Source organism: Ixodes scapularis, unplaced genomic scaffold (genome assembly GCF_016920785.2).
Source record: "Ixodes scapularis isolate PalLabHiFi unplaced genomic scaffold, ASM1692078v2 PGA_scaffold7__128_contigs__length_106722199, whole genome shotgun sequence".
Lineage (NCBI taxonomy): Eukaryota > Metazoa > Arthropoda > Arachnida > Ixodida > Ixodidae > Ixodes > Ixodes scapularis.
In genome coordinates, this window is record NW_024609882.1 from 24,160,165 (window position 1) to 24,178,687 (window position 18,523).

General features: G+C 48.2%; 1 protein-coding gene across 1 annotated transcript in view; it reads left to right on the top strand.

Moving 5' to 3' along the window:
* LOC8031837 (zinc finger protein 704) overlaps positions 1 to 18,523 on the top strand; it is a 60,793-nt gene that overhangs the window by 4,574 nt on the left and 37,696 nt on the right. The window lies entirely within an intron of this gene.

The following is an 18,523-nucleotide window of genomic DNA, read 5'->3' on the forward strand; positions in this document are numbered from 1 at the left end:
GCTTGATACGACGCCATGAAAAAATGAAGGGCGTTTACCCTGTAACGCCGAATCAGGGCGCAGCTCTTGAGGAGGAAGAGGGAAGGGTGCTGAGGGAAGGGTATACCCCTCCCCCTCCTCCTAACCTTCTGCCTGCTACTCCTCCTGCCTTCTTTTCTTCCTCCCGCTCCCCTCCTCCTCTTTTACCTCCTCCCCCTTCTCGTCATCCTCTTCCCTTTCACCTTTTCCTCCTCTCTTTCCTCCTCCCCGCACGGTGCATCATGGGAAATGTCCCATCATGCGCCGCGCCGTTACGTCGACGGCGACGCCGCTCAAGCCGGAAACAGGCGCCTAAGAGCTGCGCTCTAAAAAAAAATGCTGTTAGGGGCTAAGAAAGTTTACAATGAAAAAGCAGTGAGTGCGCAGGCGAGCTGGTGGATGTTGATCATGATGTAGAAAACCCGAGACTGTGGTAAAAGCAGGGAAACTTGGTCGAAGAAGAAGGACAGGGGAAAATTTGAGAAGTTCTTTTCCCCTGTCCTTCTTCTTCGACCAAGTTTCCCTGCTTTTACCACAATCTCGGGTTTTCTACATCATGAAAGTTTACAAGAAGATAGGGAGAGGAATTTCGGGGATTCCATCAGCATAGTGGGACGGCTGTCAGCAGGCAAAAAAAAAACAAAAAAACAAAGAGGACAATACGGGGGCACAGGGGACAGTACGATTGTCTCTTCCTTTCCTTTTCGAACTCTTGAAGAAAAAAGAAAAGGTCCTCTGGCTACCAAAGATAAGCTGTCTTTTTATGTAAGCTTTCGAAGGTTCACCTCGTACGTGACTGCGATAGGACAGCGTCTTTCATGCAAATTAGTAGCGAATCAAATCCACCAACATCTTCCCAGGGCAGCTTTCAATTTAAGAGATGAGACACGGATTGGCCCCTCACCGGGCCGGGCCTGATCAGGGAGGCATCCCATCGGGCCACGTCGGGTAAGACTAATGGCGATTTCCACGGGTCGTTTTGGAGCACGCCGGGATCAGTAGACCTGATCCGAGATGAAGCACACGATGGGAATGGAGTCGCTCCGCCTCCGGATCCCCCGTGGAACATCACCACTCCTCCGGAATCGGCGGATGCCATCCGGTCATTCGCCTTCCCGGGAATCCCCTTCCCGCGATCCCGGATCTCGAAGCGCATGTTCGCAATCGCGGCGCTAACAACATGGGCTCAATGGGTGTAGGAACAAATGGTCCCGGAACTAATGGTCCCGGGACTAATGGTCCCGGAACAAATGGTCCCGGAACAAATGGTCCCGGAACAAATGGTCCCGGAACAAATGGTCCCGGAACAAATGGTCCCGGAACAAATGGTCCCGGAACAAATGGTCCCGGAACTAATGGTCCCAATTTCAAGGTAGGAAAAAATGGTCCCGTCAGAAGATTGTTTTGGAACTAAGATATACAATGCAATATACTTCATCCGCTATGTAATCAGTGATTTCCTGGTGGAATGAAGGATCTCGTCTATATTTTGAGGCCGGTTAAGTCGAAGAAAGTGGTCGTTGGGACCCCCTCCCGCGTGGCTCCGGCCCCAAGCCTCAACCCTGTCTCGCAGTGAGCCCGGTGTTGGGGTAACGCCGACCAGGTTTGAGTCCGTTTGACCAGGGGAACATTCACGACTCCCTCGCCGGTGATGGCGTATAACCTCAGAGACAACGAGCGCACCGTGACGACGCACTTTTGGTTCCGTTCGATTGGCTCCGTCGCAGCTTTCGGCGGTCGGACTCTGAAGTGAAATGGAGGTCGGAAACCGTCGGGAAACTCAAAATGGCGGACGGACGACCCAGGCCGAACAAACAAACGGCCAGATTAGAGGCCGCATATACGCTGAGGGATGCGGGACTCGCTCTTTATCTTGGCAACGGCACGGTCACGCGTCCGCTCGTCCGGGATCTCTCAGGTTATCGGCTCCTCCTCGCCGTTGCCGAAAATAAAAGAACGCCACCGGAGCCCGATCGCCGATGGGGATATCGGTCGTTGGCTGGGTTCGGGCGGACGACGCCTCCCGGCTTTCGCCTCCCACGCGTGTCAACGCGCCCAGCTTGCCTTTGCGCGCACGAAACCTCCTCGCCCGCGAGCTCCCGCAACCTTACGATGGTCACCGCGACGGACGCTACTGCTGCGAGCCATCCCAACGAGTCCGGCGCGGGGAACGTGGCACGTGGTTGCGCGTCTCCCGAAGGTCACGTGACATAATCCCAGCATTCAATTGGCTTCGACAGAGTAACTAGCGGAGCGTATTATACAGGGGTTGTCATTAGTGAGTTTTAGTAAACCGTGTTTCCCGCTCCGCTAAGCCCCTCCGCTACCCGGAACTCTACAGCCAAGGCCATCGGCGCGCAGGCGCAGTGGCGATTCCGCGCTCCGCTCTGCAGAGCGGCTGCACGAAAACGATCTACTAAAACTCCCTATTGTAGGGGGAGTTCGTGTACTTTGTTTATAATATTTTGGAATTGTATTTGATCCGTTCAACAGTAGTGTAAACCGGCCCTCAAGGTATATAAATCAATAAATTCGAGGGGGTTTACAAATTACTGCCCCACGGCAACACCGAAAACCCCTAAAACGGATCCGCATCAACTAAAGAGTGAAGTACAATCTCGGCCGTGTTAACGACTCTCGCTGGGTGAAAACCGGCACACGCGGTGTCGTGGTGTAGCTCTCGTCGACTCCCTCAATGGGTACGCCGCCGACAAGGGTCGACCAGAGTCGACGACAATGCGTCACAGCGGGTCTTTATCGCGGGAAGTTAACCCTCGTGCCCGCCTCATCGTACGTCATCGTCCCGCCAATGCAATAAAAGACGGAGCCAGTCACTCTTTCTTTGTTCTCGTTAACCTCCAGGCTACGGGTGAACGTACGCGAGAAGTCGTCTGGCGAGCAGACAAAAGATACGCACGCTCGCGCGGCCTTCCGGGAAAAACAAAGGCTAGATAAACGGAATACTTTCTCCCGTCCTTTGCCGGCCCTTTCTGTATACATCTATCTATCTATTCTTTTTCTACACCCTGGGCGTGAAAAAAACAAATCGCCAACTTTGCACGAGGAAAAGAAGAAAAGAATGCTTGGTAGTACCGACTGTTTTCCCGAACCAAATGTCGTATCGCGACCAAAGCCGCTAACTTATACTTAGGCCACGCTTACCGGCACTTCCCGATTTTTCTTTTTCTTTGCTGGCGCCGCCATTTTGGTGCTTGTATATAGACACCGACAGCGTGAGAAGCACAAAGCGTGTCGGCCTCCACCGCGCGCTCCGTGCCTTCCGCCGTGCTTTGGCCGGAGGCGACACAATCGAAGCTCCCCCCTGCAGTGCTTACACAAATGGTCGCAATAGATACTTTTTTCAAAAGTGAGCGCCACTTATAGTAGCTGACACGCCGATTATCCGTTGTTTCGGGACTCTCTGAGCACGTATTGGCCACGAGTGTGACGTCAGCCTTCGGCGTGAACTCGGACCCAATCACGCGCTTCGCGCCCATAAATGGCGACCGCCAATGTTGCTCGACGGACCTTTGAAAGGGGTCTTTTGGCGATCGTCACGATTTGAGAATGACTTGCACAATCGCAATCCGTTCCAGCACTTTTTTTTTTTTTTTTTTTTTTTTTTTGCAGGACGGAAGAGCGTTTTTTGCGATTTCAGAGAGCTCGAGCTCCATATAACTGGTAACTTAACGATTTTATGCAGGAAGGTGGCTGAAGTTGTCGTTACTCTGAAGCGCTCATTTAGTGGCTCAACTATCGATCGGTAAACTGTTAGGATGGCAGTTCCGTTGTAGTCGTGATTTCAGGCGTGTTCCTCAGCCATAGCACCCGCGGAGATAATAATGGTAAATAGGCGTGACTGTGACGCTAATAGGCGTGACGTATTGGTAAATAAGCTGCACTCGCCGGGGATGTAAGCGCGCAGATCTCTTTTCATGCATGACAAACTTCTTTTTTTTTTTTTTCGTAGGAACCACGTCATTATTATGATGTCCTTGCCCATTTCCCAATGCTGATGATGTACATGCTTTAAGTCAAAATCACACCGCATAAGACCGATTTAAATGGTGCAACTCCCGTTTTTTTTTGTTTTTTGTTTTTTTTGCGTGCCAGGTTGTGAGGAATTTACGTGAATGGTTGGATGGATGGTATTGGCCATACCCTTTCTATCGGGCGGTAGCCCGCGCCACCTGGCGTATAATAAGCGTCCTAAAGTTTTAGTAGATCGTTCCGATACCCCCGATTATAGGGAGTTTTAGGGAACCGTTTTTACACGTCCCATACCGTACGATGGGCTCTTCGGTACGAACTGCGCATGCGCTGTCCGTACCGGATGTGCAGAAACGGTTCCCTAAAAGGGAGTTTCCGTAGATCGTTTTGCCTCTTCCGTTATTCCGTTACGCTCTCCGGAATTCTGGGGTGTAATACACCCTTTGTCCCATATAATACACCCCAGAATTTCAATTCGACGTACAGTGCCCTACAGTCGAACAGAGGGCCCGAAACTTTACGAGGGGCTTGATAGCCGTGTGGTACAAAAACTCCCTAATGATACCCGACAACGATACGACGCACGCGCAAAGGCAGCGGCGGAGCATCGGGAATCGTTATCGAAGTCAGCGGAACGATTTGCTAAAACTCTTTTTCACCCCTTCCCAAGTTAAATTATGCTCTAAGTTCCGTCTCTCGTTAATTCTTCTATCTTACCAATTTTGTGTACTATCAGACTTTTCTAGACTTTCTCCGCCGTTCTTCTAACCTCCTTTTTATAGTTGTAATCAATTTTTTTTTTCATTTCTTCTATCCTCGCCAGCAGTGGCAAATGGCTGCGTTCCTACAGCTTTCCAAGACTTTTTTTTATTTTTTTTTGCTTGTGTCAGAGATGTGGCAAAATATTGACATCCCGGTAGTTAGTGACGTGCCGTAGGACATTAACCACAGTAATGGAGCGAACGCAAATTACTACCTTACAGAGTGGGGAAAGAAAAAAAAAATGAGACGTTTTCCCGATCGACTGCCAAGCATAGAACGACAGTAACCGGAGATCCTGCTTTAGTAAGCAAAGAGACCACGACAGTAAGCGAAAAGTGGATTGCAAAGCGACTTCCCGATGACGTCGTTGCTTGGAAACTCACACGAAACGACTTCCAATTCCGCGTTGCTCCTTCTTTTCTTTTTTTTTTTTTGTGCTCAGCCGTCTTCCGAGACACCCCGAAGTAGGCCAACATCATCGGCGCTACCGCGAAGCTCGTTTTACCTTAGCACCACTCTCCGAGCAAAGCGCGCGAGCATCTCTCGAGTACAGTCGTGTCTTCCTCCGGGTGATGGAAAGATACAGTCAACCAGTCTTCTTTTTTTTTTTTTTTTTTCCTCGTTTATTATTTTCGTTTTTTGACGCGCAATACGTTTTTGGTTTTGCACTGAAGTGCCAGCGACACGCGGAAGCGTAACGACAAAGAGTACGAATTCGCATGTGACGTCACGTGGTCATGTGACCCGCAGTGGCACCAGTCACGTGACCGTCGTGCGCATTCTACAAGCGACGATGTATAATCACAGCCTTTGTGCTGCAACGGTCGAGACAAAAATATATTGTTTCGAACACAGTCGAGTCGTACAATTGTAAGAAGCGATGCCCCACACCATAGCCTCCTCTATACTCACAAAGCCTGGCAGTTCTACGACGGAGTCATAGAGTGCCCGGTCGCAGATTTGGATCGTGGAGATCTGGTAGCACAGAGCATCAAGGAGCCATTTCTCGGGGAACCAGGACATCAGCGCGCAGCTATTGCAGCGGCGAGGACCCGGAACACACTTGTTCGCTCGAGAGAAGTGTGTTTCGGAGTCTCGCCGCCGCGGGGCGCCAGTCACGTGGCTTCTCCTCTCATCTGTTGTCTGCCACTCGACCTTTTCCATTTCGGCGGCCGCTTCTCGTGGCGATCTGCCAGGCTTCGTTAGTATATAGGAGGCTATGCCCACACCGTCGCTTCGACAAAAAAAGAAAAAGCTTGTAGTGTGGTGGTATATCTGACAGCGCCACCCGAGCCTCCGCCGACACGTCGTGGCTCAACTCGGCTGGAGAGCGCGCGCGCGACTTCTCGGCACGTCGCGCGGGGGGCGCGCAAGCAAAGCAGGTCGCGCGCGCATCGGTGCAACGACCCACATCTTCGTCGTCGAGAACGGGGAAACGACACCTGAAACAAAAGGACGGAAAAAAAAAAGGTTAAAAAATAAAAGAAAGAAAACGAGTAGCGCTCTTTCCTTGGACACGCTTCTTCTTTCCCGACCCAGATTCGATGCCAGCATAAGTCGCCAGATTCGCGCTGCTGAACCTTCGCCGAGCTCTTTCTCTCCCCGCCTGGGAAGCTTTCGGCGACGCGGCTCGACACACGGGCGCGCAGCGGCGCAACATGTGTCTACATTGTTGTACAACGCCTCTTGGCGTACATATAGCCGGCGACACGTCCTCGTATAAACGTGCGCGATCCTGACAGAGAATTGGCACTGGCTCGCTCCTGGGATACGCAATCGCTTCGCCAGACTTGGGGCATCCTCCTATTCCTGCGTCGTGTGTTCGCTTAGATTTTCTTGTTTGTTTTTGTTTAGTGAGAGTGAGAGTTGATAGCGACGTCCGAGATTTCGGACTGTATACGACGCGCCTCGTCCTGCTCTCGCGTCAGATTTATTCTAATTCTGTACACTCCCAGTGTGGCACTTGAGACTGCCCGACTTGGGGAAATGTTCGACTGGAAGTGTCAGACTCGAGGAAATGTATACGACTCGGAGAACCGTCCCACCTGGGAGAATGTCCTAATTAACGGGGGAAGAGTCCGACTTAGGCGAGGGAATGTCTGACACGGTGAAAAGTCTGACTAATAGAATGTAAATGGACCTAGGCAGGGGAGATCTCGGACACGGGGAAATGTGTGACAGCTCTTTTTTTCCAGGTGGGGAACTGTCCGACTATATAGGGAAAGAGTCCGGATTGGAGGAACAGTTCGGATTGGAAATGGTCGGGGCAGTGCCCAACTTGGCGAGACGTCTATCGAGGCCGAAATCTGCTATTACATCGAGGGAGGCGGCAAACTCCTATGCTCTTTTTGGCGCGCAGTCGGGGAAGGAAAAAGCGCTGCACATATACATTTGTAACACCGCGTCTCTTATTCAACACGACGGCTTATACGTCAAACACTCCTAGCCTGCATAAACTCTTCGGAAATCTGGAGCGAATGACGAGGCTTAAAAATGGCACCTAAAAACGAAGTCTGCGCTGGCACACTTGAGCATATACTGAAAGGTCATGCCCACTGCCCAAACTGTTTTGTTTGTTTTGTTTCTTTTTAGGGTCTAAATATATTCTTTACCCTCGGCACTCTCCGAGCTCGCTCCATAATTGTAGCCATTGGCTTTCCCATAGTGCGTGAAAGTAGACGCCCCAGACTTCTCGCGCAGTCACTATTTATTTCTTCGCGCGCATGTTACGACGATGAGGTATGAAATACGACGTATTCCGGCGTTATGGGCTCTTCCCAGCGCCCGCTGTCGTTCTCGGTGTAGCAGGGCGGGTGCCTCCGTCGGCGATGTTGCCAATAAATGCCCGAAAAAGATCGCCCCGTCGTTGCGCTGTTCCAAGGATTCGATCCGCTGCGCTTGAAGCGAGCGCGTATAATTACACCACACGCCACAGCCTTGACAATCTGCTTTTTCGACATCTGATAAGCACACGTGCGCGTACGGGCCTTCGTGTAGCGCCGGCTCCACAATTGCTGTAAAGCCGCAACGAAAAAAAAAAAAAAAAATTGCGGTGGCTTAGCTCGGCTATGCCAGGATATACGTAGCGTGAGCTTATGCGCACAAAATGAGAGGCGCTATCAAGCGGATACGGTGCAGTTTCAAACTTGGCTACTGCGCAACGGAGGTGCACAGCTGGGCACGCGGCGGCGCCAGTGCGTCTGCCGCGGCTATGACGTCACTCCTCTGGAATGCGCAGACCGGCGAGGCGCGCACGCGGTGGCGGCGGAGCGCGCGGCGGCTCCGGCGCGCCAACTGTGCGCCGTGTGACGTCCCTGCTCCTCGCGCATGCTCAGACCGGCGAGGCGCGCGCGGCGGCGGCTCCAGCGCGCCAGCTGTGCGCCGTGTGACGTCAATGCACGGCACTTTGACAGCCACGCGAAACTGCTCAACTTCGGCCAGTGTAGCTCACGCTACAAAAAAAGCTCTTTATCATTCTTAATTCATTCTAAATTTAATCGAAGTTAATTGCTGAAATTAAAAGTTTCGGCTATGTGCATATATATCGCTGTGACTGTAGTGTATAGATTGACACAAAACTGCTTTTTCTTGTCCTTGTTTTTTTTTTTTTTTTTGGGGGGGGGGGGGGATTTGCAGTATTCCCAAAATAAATAAAAATAACAGTTTAAGAAACTTGGGGCGTGGCTTATCGTCTTTCGTGAATGGTACCTCGAAAGTCTTATCGGCCGCAATCCGATCGGCCGCGATGCAGTAATGAGATGCTCGCGTGACTGGCTGCAGGAGGCCCCGCGGGCTGTCGGTGACGTCAGGACAAAACGGCCATCTCGACGCCGATGCACCGCAACCCTTTCGAGAGCGCGCGCTGCACTGCACCACCGCGAACGTCGCGACGCCCGCGCGTTTATCTCTGCACTGCTCCAGAGAACACAGCGCAGGTGGACCACGACCGCTGCACACTGGCTTCGCTGGAAACACCACCCTGGAACCAGCTTTGCGTGCGAAATGTCGTTGCGGCCGCACGCGGGAATCCGGGGTGAGGGGGTCCCTTTGTTGCGCGTCGTCGTCGTCGTACCGCAGCGCGTGCATCTATGCATCGGTCGCCACGGCAGCAGCACGTGCACGCACACACACGCAGGTACACAAGCCAACACAAGCATACGAGCGCGCGCACCCATACGCACGCACGTTGTCCTTTTATTATATTCATTCGGTGCTCTCAAAACGCGTCGGTGCTAACGTTAGACAAAGGCTCGCTTCCGGCTTTTCTTTATTTTTTCCTTTCAGTTGTTTTCACAAAGTAAAGCCCCGTAGCCGGTGTGTTGGTTCTGAAAACGCCGTAATTGTCTTCTTAATGGCGCGGCGCGCTGAGCCGCTCGTGTACACAGATACGGCGAGTTTCGCTCTCGAAACGCGCGAGACCGGGCGCCGATACGCGCTGACGAGCCCCTAATGGCGGGGCCGCCCAAATGTTTGCAGAACGTATGTACGAGCAACGGCGCCATGTGTATATCCTCGCCATAGCCCTCTCGGTATATAGACCAGTGTCCGAAATTCTAGCCCCCAGCGATCAAAATGGGAAATACTAATCTCGAACGCAGACTCTTCTGAAAAAAAAAGCTGCGCATGAAACTTTTTTTTTTTTTTTTTTTTTTTGCTTTTGCTTTTTACGGCTTTTTTGGCAGCATCGTGCTGTTTTCGAGCTTCGAGCCCATGCATTTCTGACGGAAATTAAATGACCGCTTTTAAAATGGAGTGTCCATGCATTCGAGTTTGTACCGCGGACGGATGCATTGGACTAGGGTGCCTACATGTTTCCGACCATTCACAACTGCAATCTCAAGCATTTAACACCCCTTCTTCTCCGATTCCCATTTCGGCCGCCAGGCCGCGGCAGTTTTCGCTGCACGCTCGGATAGTCGGTAGCCCGCGTCGCTTCCCTCCTTCACGTCTTCTCCGCTTGGTGGCCTTGCCTCCCTCAGAGTTGCAACGCGCGCTGCAAAAATTGGCACGCGCCGCCAAAAAAAAAAAAAGATGCTTTTTTTTTTATGTTTATCCTTTTTACAAAACTTGAATCGGCTCTGCGGAGAAACGCCCACAATGGCGTACTTGCCGAGCTCAAAACGCCGAGCGAATCTATCGAGGTTCGAGTTGGGCCAGGCTCGGCTTATTCGAACTTCTCATGCAAAGTTCGACGAAGGTTCGGCTGAAGCTCGACTTTCGTGCGCACGCGCAAACATGGATAGATGAATGTGGCTGAGCGCTTTTAATCGGGCGGTAACTTGCACCAGCTAGACAAAAACTTTATTTCAACAATTAAATCATCTCCGAACGCTTTAAAACACCGAAAAAGTTTCCTCCGTCACTAACAAAAGAGAAAAAAGAAAGTCATTTTCTTCTAAACTAAAGCATTAAACGTAGATATCTTTGTTTTATGTGTTTATTCGTTAATTATTTTATAAAATATAAAAAAAACTGCCTTATAAATTATTTAATTAAACACTGTCCATAAGTCAAACTTTGTGAGATTTTTGCCAAAGTTCGGAGGTTTCTCGGGCCAGTCGATAAAAGTTCGCGCCATCTAGAAACCGCGCCAACAAAAATACAAAACAAAAAGCAAAATTGTGCCGCGTCTGGTCGTGTATCCGCTGCGCGCAAACAGCGAGATCAAATACGAGTGCAGACGCGAGCCACGTATTGAACCCGATCAGGTGAGCGACCGCCGCACAGGTCGCCGCAGTTTGCAAGCGACGTACATGCGACAGGTGTTTCAGTAATTGCGGCCCATGCGAGCTAGAGCATGCAGCGCGTGTGGAAGGGTCGTTACACACGTGCTCGGGGCCAGTAATGCTTCGAGGAACTATACACTGCCGCATCGCGGCCCCACTTAAACCATTTCATGATGACTGATGCTCGCTGCGATATGCTTTCCCGCTTCATCGCACAGAGGAACAAAGAGGAGGAAAAATATACCGCAAAGGAAGTGTCTAGTTGATGGCATTGGGAGACGGGTATACACTCGCTTTCTTTTTTTTAGTTCACTTTCTTTGAGTATCAACGTTTATTTGCGGCGGTGTCATAGCTCCTTATATAGGAGGCTATGATAGTGTTTGCATGTGTCTGTGGTGAGAAAGAGAAACAGAGAGAGAGAGAACAGCTGGTAACCCGAGTTCTTTGAAACGCCTCCACATTAACCGGGAAGCTTGCGACAGTTTGTGACCTTATAGGACGACTCCGACCGAAGTTCATATAACCGCGTAATACTGATACGGGCGTCGATTGTCAGCGAGAGATAAATAGGGGGGGGGGGGGGGTAATAGGGAGAGAGAGAGAGAGACAGAGGGAATGGTAGGAAAAGGGGAGGGGGACGGTGCATAGGTTGGCAGCCTCGACGATGTCATCAAATAGGTTCCGATTCAGCGGATGACATCGTCAAGGTTGACGGCCTTGATGCAGATTCCAACTCGGTCGGAACCCAACAGTGTTGACAGCGGGCGAAGGGCGGTGTGTCATCAAATAGGGTCCAAGTTCCTCGTAGCAAGGTTAACGACCTTGCATCATCATCGAGGTTCACGACCTTGATGTCATCAATAGGCTCGTGACCTTGATGTCATCAAATATGTTCACGGCCTCCACGTTATCGAAAAGGTTCTAACTAAATTGTAGCTTAACCTTCGTGTCATCAAGGAGCTAGTGACTCAAGTCAGAGCCCAACATATTTTTTTACATCAGACGTGGGGCTTTATGTTCTCACTGCTTACAAGTACCGAAAACTCGCCGCTTAAAATGTCGTAGCTTTACCAAAAAAGAAAAGAAAAAAAAGAGTTTGCTTTAATTTTTTTTTTCTTTACGCCTGGCTCATTGGCGTTGTTTTGCGAGTACACGTGAGTTAAACATGGCATCAGTGTGCTAGTGCAAAGCGCGCAGCATTCAAAACCCAGTATCGTTTCGCGGCCTCTTTAAAATGGCGCTGTTGCGAATTGCATCGCGTACAGAGCGTACACCACGATTTCCGGCCTCTTTAGCGCGGCTGCTGGCAACCCGGGGTCCCTAACCTTCGTCGCGTGATACACGAATCCGGCGTCCGTTCACCTTGAAACAGGAAGCAGCGGAAATCGAAGAAAGACCGCCAGATACTAGTTCAATAAATCGATATATACGGCGTTTCATGGAAGGTGGACAAATTCGATATTACGAAAACTGCGCATCGTACCAAAAAAAGGCTGGTGTCGTTTTGGTCTTGGGCAAGGGGTGCATTAAGGAAAATTAATAAAGTTTGGGATAATTAAGTTGTTAATTATTTTTGCGGAATTAACTTTTTTTGATATTGTGTTTAAGGGCATGGCTTCAATTAGAAAGTACCTCAGTATCATCGAAAAACACTAAGTCAATAAATAGTGCAACCAGCCTCTGTTGCGTTGCGTGAGGACAGCGCAGCAGAGGTTGGTTGCACTATTTCTCCACGGGGCGCGGTGCCGTCGGGGCCGACAAGCGCTCCGATTGCAAACCGAAACTTAAAAAAATCCGTCGAATTTGTGCGGTTTTTCAGAAAGCCGTAAAATACTGCGCGTGCCTTCTATCGTTCTGCGATTTGTTGATTAAATTTTTTTCCATTATGCTGAGCAATTCTCTAATTGAAACCATGCCAGGCAATATTAAAAAAGTTGATTACGCTAAAATAATTAACAATCTAATCATCCTGGAGGACTTTAATAGTTTTCCTAAATAGGCCCCTGGACTAGGACCAAAAAAACACAAGCCTTCTTTAGTGGCGACGCATAGTTTTTGCCATATCAAATTTGTCCACTTTTCGTGAAACACCCTGTATAAAAAAACATACATACTAGTAATATATATATATATTGTTTTGGCTGCAAAAAAACTGTGTTTTTTTTTTTTGTTTTTACTTCTAAGGTGGAAGCTCCGTGCTCGTCGCACTAGGCCGCGTTCGTTCCTTATCCGCGCACCTCCATACGTAACTGAAACTGCGGAGGTCGCTGATGAATCGAGGACAATGGAAGAGCAATGTACTCCCACTGACCGACACTCCGGCATTCGTAATTATTTTCGCAATAGTAATAATGATAGGAACAGCGCTGACTCAGTAGACGTAACTTGGCACTGATGCCGAGCTGTACCAGCTCCGTATCACTAACATGACGCTGCACACACAAGGTCTGCAGACTCTGCACTATCTCTGGCGCTGACTAATAGCGTGAACTTAGCGCTCTGCTGTATGCGTGAACGGGACTTTTAACTAGCCAACTTGCACATCGCATGCAAGCTCGTCGTCGTCGTCGGCACGCGCTCAGCAATCGCGGACACAGTGAACTATAGGTCAAAAATCGGCTGCCACATCACGCCGCTGTGTAGGCGTTAAACCTCGTTAGAAGGTTTCTAAAAAAAAAACTAAAAAAAACGGAGTTTTGCAAAAAGCGCAGCCTCCCTATTGTGTCGTGGCGTCAGCATAACCAAACATGGCGGCGTCCATGGAACGGAGCGGACGCAAACTCTGAAAATGGCAGCGGCCAGAGGCCCTTCTCTGGAATCGGGTCGATTAGCCCCGAGATGTTTCGGCCTCTTGTGGTTTCCGTTCGTGACTTCACGAGCAGAATTTTCCTCGCCGTGCCTTCATGATTCCTAATCTTTGACTACTTGTTGCGAACTACAAATTCAATAATACCTGTAAAGATATAAAATAAAAAAAGGAAGCCGAAACCAATGCATCCTTAAACTAACATCGTCACAGCTGACACTTTCCGTCGACGAAAAAAAAAGTTAATCCGGATAAGAAGTGTTTGATGACTCGCGAACTGCGACCACAGCGACCACAGCGACGCGCTTCGTCGCGCACGTCGCTAATAGGCAAAACCTAGTCTAGGTGGTGTTGTAATAGGCCGCTTTCCTCGTGACGGACGTCAACACGAAAGGCCTATAGACGCGAAGCCACGCGCTCGCGCCGGTAGCTTCGAAAGGGACTCGTACCCCGCGCACTTAAAAACGCAGCATTAATTCTGACACACGCGGCTGTGAAGCGAATCAACAGCATCCGATCCACCCAGGCAGGTCGTGCACGTGCGCTTCCTTCTGCCGTCCCATCGGAAACAACAACGCTCGGATCCTCCCCACGACGCACGCCGGCCTAGCGCGCGCCTGTTTACCGGCTCGAGTGGATTGCGTCACGCGCTCTCGGCGTGACGTCGCAGAGCGCGAGCACCGCGTCACGCAACCGACAGGGCATCCCCCGGAATCGTCGTAGCCGGCGAGCCGGCGCTCCTGAGGTAGGTGCACTGGGTGCACCACTAACAACTCTCTCTCTCTTTCTCCATCTCGCATCCTCTCTGCTTTTCTACTTTTTTTTTTCTTTCTCTACTCGAGATCGTACTCATCACTACGTCGCAGCCGACGCACAACACACGGAATGGCGTAGCAGCCGTCGGAACACAAAGCACGCAGCTTGTGCAAACGTAATTTACAATAGCGAGAAAAGAAAGAAAAAAGAAAACATGCCGCAGTTTATTGTGCGTCTTTCCTAGTACAACGCACACGCATGCTTTAACAGTACGCAGTCTCTTCTTTTTTTATATTTTTGTGTTGTGTTTTTGCAGCGCTTCTTTAGACGATAATTATCGTCTGTTCCGTGTATTTCAGACGCTCTTAATCGCGGCACGTGGCGAGCCACGTTCGCTCCAATCACATTGCGCCATTATACGCCCACGAGGCAAGCAGAGTGAACCTAATAATTCGCGCCCTGCTGCTTTTAGATGGTTTCATAGCTACTATACTTCGTCTCACCTAACGATGGACTAAAGGCAAAAGATACGGACCGTCAGATCCAATCACGAGCCACTTGGAAATTGCGCGGTATTTCGCTTCGATGCATGTATCGGTGCCTGCGTCTCGGATCACTGATGAGGGGACGGGTGGACAGTGCTCCGAATCGAAGAACTCTGACGTGACTCGACAATTTTACATCGCAAAGAAAGTCACGACATATAGGCTCTTTGCAGGGTCGAAGCTATAGAAATGATGCGGCGCTTTTGGATTCGAGGATTATTCGTCCACCCCCAATCAATGTTAAGCGTGTCATAGTATAGCGTGGAATGTGATTGGACCTGGCGGCCCGTGGCTTTTTTATTTATTTTATTCATAATACCTTGAAAGTCCATTTCTGGACATTACACAAGGAGGGGGATTTGGTCAAATTACAGTATAGTTAACACTTAAAAGAAAAAAAAAAAAAAGAGCAGTACTAACAGGATAGCAATATCACAACTGAAAGACCACTTTAACAAAATTACGTATTATACAAATTTTAGGGTCCAAGCACGTATAACACTTCATTATGTGGGCAAGAACATCACTGTAAACCAAAACTAAATAGTACTTAACAAATCTAAAACAGCTACTCGGAATGCTGTAGGGTCGGAAAGTGCGGTTATGTGATCAGGAAGAGATTTCCAGTGCATGATTGCTCGTGGTTGTGAGGAGTTATTCAAGGCAGATGCATGACCGAAAATGCGCTTATAACTTCGGCTCCTATAGTTAAACGACGAGATGTTCGGTTAGGAGGCTCAAGCAGGGGGGCGATAACGTTAGGGTTAGAATAGCGTGAATGGCGCATAAAAGGGCAGCGGTGCGACGTATTTCAAGTGATTGTAAGAGGATAGAGTTTTTAAAAAAGGAGACACTTTCTTGGCGAGAGTAGGTTGATGTTATAAAACGAACTGCATGATTTTGGATGCTTTCGATCTGATTGATAAGGTATATCCGGTGGGGGTTCCATACAGCGGAAGCAAATTCAAGTATAGGGCGAACGTATGTCTCATTGTGTCATTGGCCACCACAAGTTCCTCACGGTGGCCAATGACACTTCGTATATTAGTGAATAACAATGAAAGGGAAGAGTTTGCTCAACGAGGCTGAATTACTAGACGAGATTTGTTTATTGATAAGCTTTGCCTACTGCCAGCGTTACGCGTTTTTTTTTTTTTTTTGTTATTTAGTTTTTTTTACATCTCCTGAAGCGATGTCGTAAGCACAACATGAGTTCCCAATGATGGCCTTTAGTCCATCGTAGGATGAGACAAGGCATAGATGGTTTCATAGCTACTGGTGTGATCGTCGCAATTCTGTTCGTGTCAATGGCATCTTCTCCGAACAGTTTATTTCAACGTCTGGAGTGCCGCAGGGCTCAATTCTTGGCCCGCTTTTGTTCCTGTTGTTTGTAAAGGACATTGCTTACTGTGTTAGCAATGCTAACATCCTTCTGTTTGCTGACGATGTTAAGTTATTTCTAAGTGTGAAGTCACTATCCCACTGCTCTCTTCTCCAAGATGATCTACATCGAGTTTCGAGATGATGTTTAGAAAACAGCTTGTTACTTAAAGGGCCCATGAAACGATTTTTGGGTTGGGATAAATCATTTTAGATTGGGATTTTACTAATAGCACATCGTTCAGTGGACCAAAAGTAAAAAGGCAGAAAGTCAAAAGCCTGACTTTCAGTGCGAAAATTTGAAAACAGAGCGGACTATTTCGTACCTCCTCCCCTTCGCAACCTCTCTGCCTTTTCACTGTGATACATCCGCGGTCCCAAAAGCGCGTCAACGGGTCCAAACTGACGTCAGACGCAACCGGACCTCGCTTATTCCCTTCACCCCTAAGCTGACATTGTGGTGGAAGCTACGCGCTTGCCGAACCAATTAGCCGCCTCCCTTTCATCACCTGACTTCATTCTCTGCAGCCACATTTGCCACGCTCTCGTGGCAAGTGTGGCTGGCCCAACGAGCATGTAGCTTCAACAGCACTGTCAGCTTCGGAATGAACGGGGTGGGTAAAGCAACTTTTGTCTGAATTTTGAGCGACGGGCTAATCTTCTAGGGGGAGAATGGATGTGTCCGGATTACGCAAACGAGAGTGCGAGCAAGAGGGGACTCCCCCTTTTCGTCTTCTTTAACTGTTTGGTGGAATGCGCGATTTATGAGTTGAGGAGGAAAGCTAAACAGGAAAAAGTTGGAAAAGCGTTTCATGACCCCTTTAACCCCTTGAAATCCAAATCAATGGTGTTATGCCGAGGAAGCGTGATGTCATTTGTTTTGAATATTACCTGGATGGCGTATTAGTTACTCCAGTCTCTTTTATCAGGGACCTTGGAGTGTATATTGACAGCTCACTTTCTTTCAACAATCATGTCTTCGCTACAGCAAATGCAGCGTTGAGGACGTTAGGAATGAATTCAAGAACTTGTCGTCATTTTTCAGCTCCCTGTTGCTTGCTACTCTTATTTAAGTCTCTAGTTCGATCCCGACCGGAATTTGCCTCAGTCATTTGGAATTCATTGACTCTGTCGCAAGAGCTAGATATTGAAAATGTGCAAAAACGAATGGTAAGAATTTTATATGACCGCTACATTGGAAGGAGATGTTTTTATCACTACGAAACTTTGCTTCGTAAATTTTCGCCGCATAAATTGGCCTTGAGAAGGGAGTACAGAGATTTTTTATTCCTTCACAAAGTTGTTCGTGGCAGGGTAAATTCGGCGGCTTTATTACAAACTATTGAGTTTCATGTTCCCTCTCGCCCGAGCCGAAACACTTCAACTTTTTATCCATCCTGCTTGTCCGCTGTAATCCCATGGTCAAGGATACAAATTGCTTATGATTCAAAAAAGATTTAACCTCGACATCTTTTTATCCACTCAGGAGCTTACGTTAAATCTACGTGACTGGATGTCTGTGAACTAATCAATAATCACTTTTTGTATTATGATAATGTTGCATGACTTTTATTGGTTTAACTTGGTTGTTTCCAGCTGTATTTTTAGGTTTTACTCCTTGTATGTTTAGTGCACCACACCGTAAACCGAGAGGTTGTTTGTGGGCGCGAGAAAAATACAACAATTTATTATTATTATTATTTATTATTACAGCCGTCAGTGGGACTCTACAGTAGATGTCGTGTCGGTTACGAACGTATGCGGGATGGATACAAACATAAAGATACCGTCTCTGGTCCTCGACAAAAATAAGCAATAATAATAGCTAAAAAAAGAAAAAAAAAAAAGAACCGTAACCCAAAACAAGATAATAATAATAATATTAAAAAAAAAAAAGACAACAAGCAACGAAGTCTCAAACTCACAGCTTTGAAGCTTACTTAACAAAAATTGCCGTATAACACGTCCACGTTTAAAACTTCGTTGTTCTGTCGTTTTCTTTTTCACTATTATTATTATTATTATTATTATTATTATTATTATTATTATTTGCGTACCTGTGATCGCTTCATAATCCCCCGGTGTTTCACAAGATATGGTAAGCGAGAGCGCTCTTATTATGTGCCATACATTTTTAACCGACTCCCCGACCACTTCTTTGAAGCTACAAATAGGAGAAAATTGAAAAATCTATTGAATAGTTTTACGATTTAATTCATTGTACAATTTCAATAATGTATTGTTGTGTTATAGGTTGTATCTAATATGTTTGCTGGGATATTGTGAGTGATTATTTTCTGTTTCTCACATAGTGCGATACATGTTTTAAATGTGTGCTCTACGGACTTCTTCTATGCTATCTGTGACATTTCATTTGCTGGGTTCTGTCCTTCAAGCCTCTACTGGCTTCGACCGACCCGTCACCTTATAGTGTTATGAAGGTATCTAAATAAATGAAATGAAAATGAAAATGAAAAAATTATTATTATTATTGCTAAGAAGCGTGGTAACAGAGCAGTCTCAGACCATCGAGCACCTG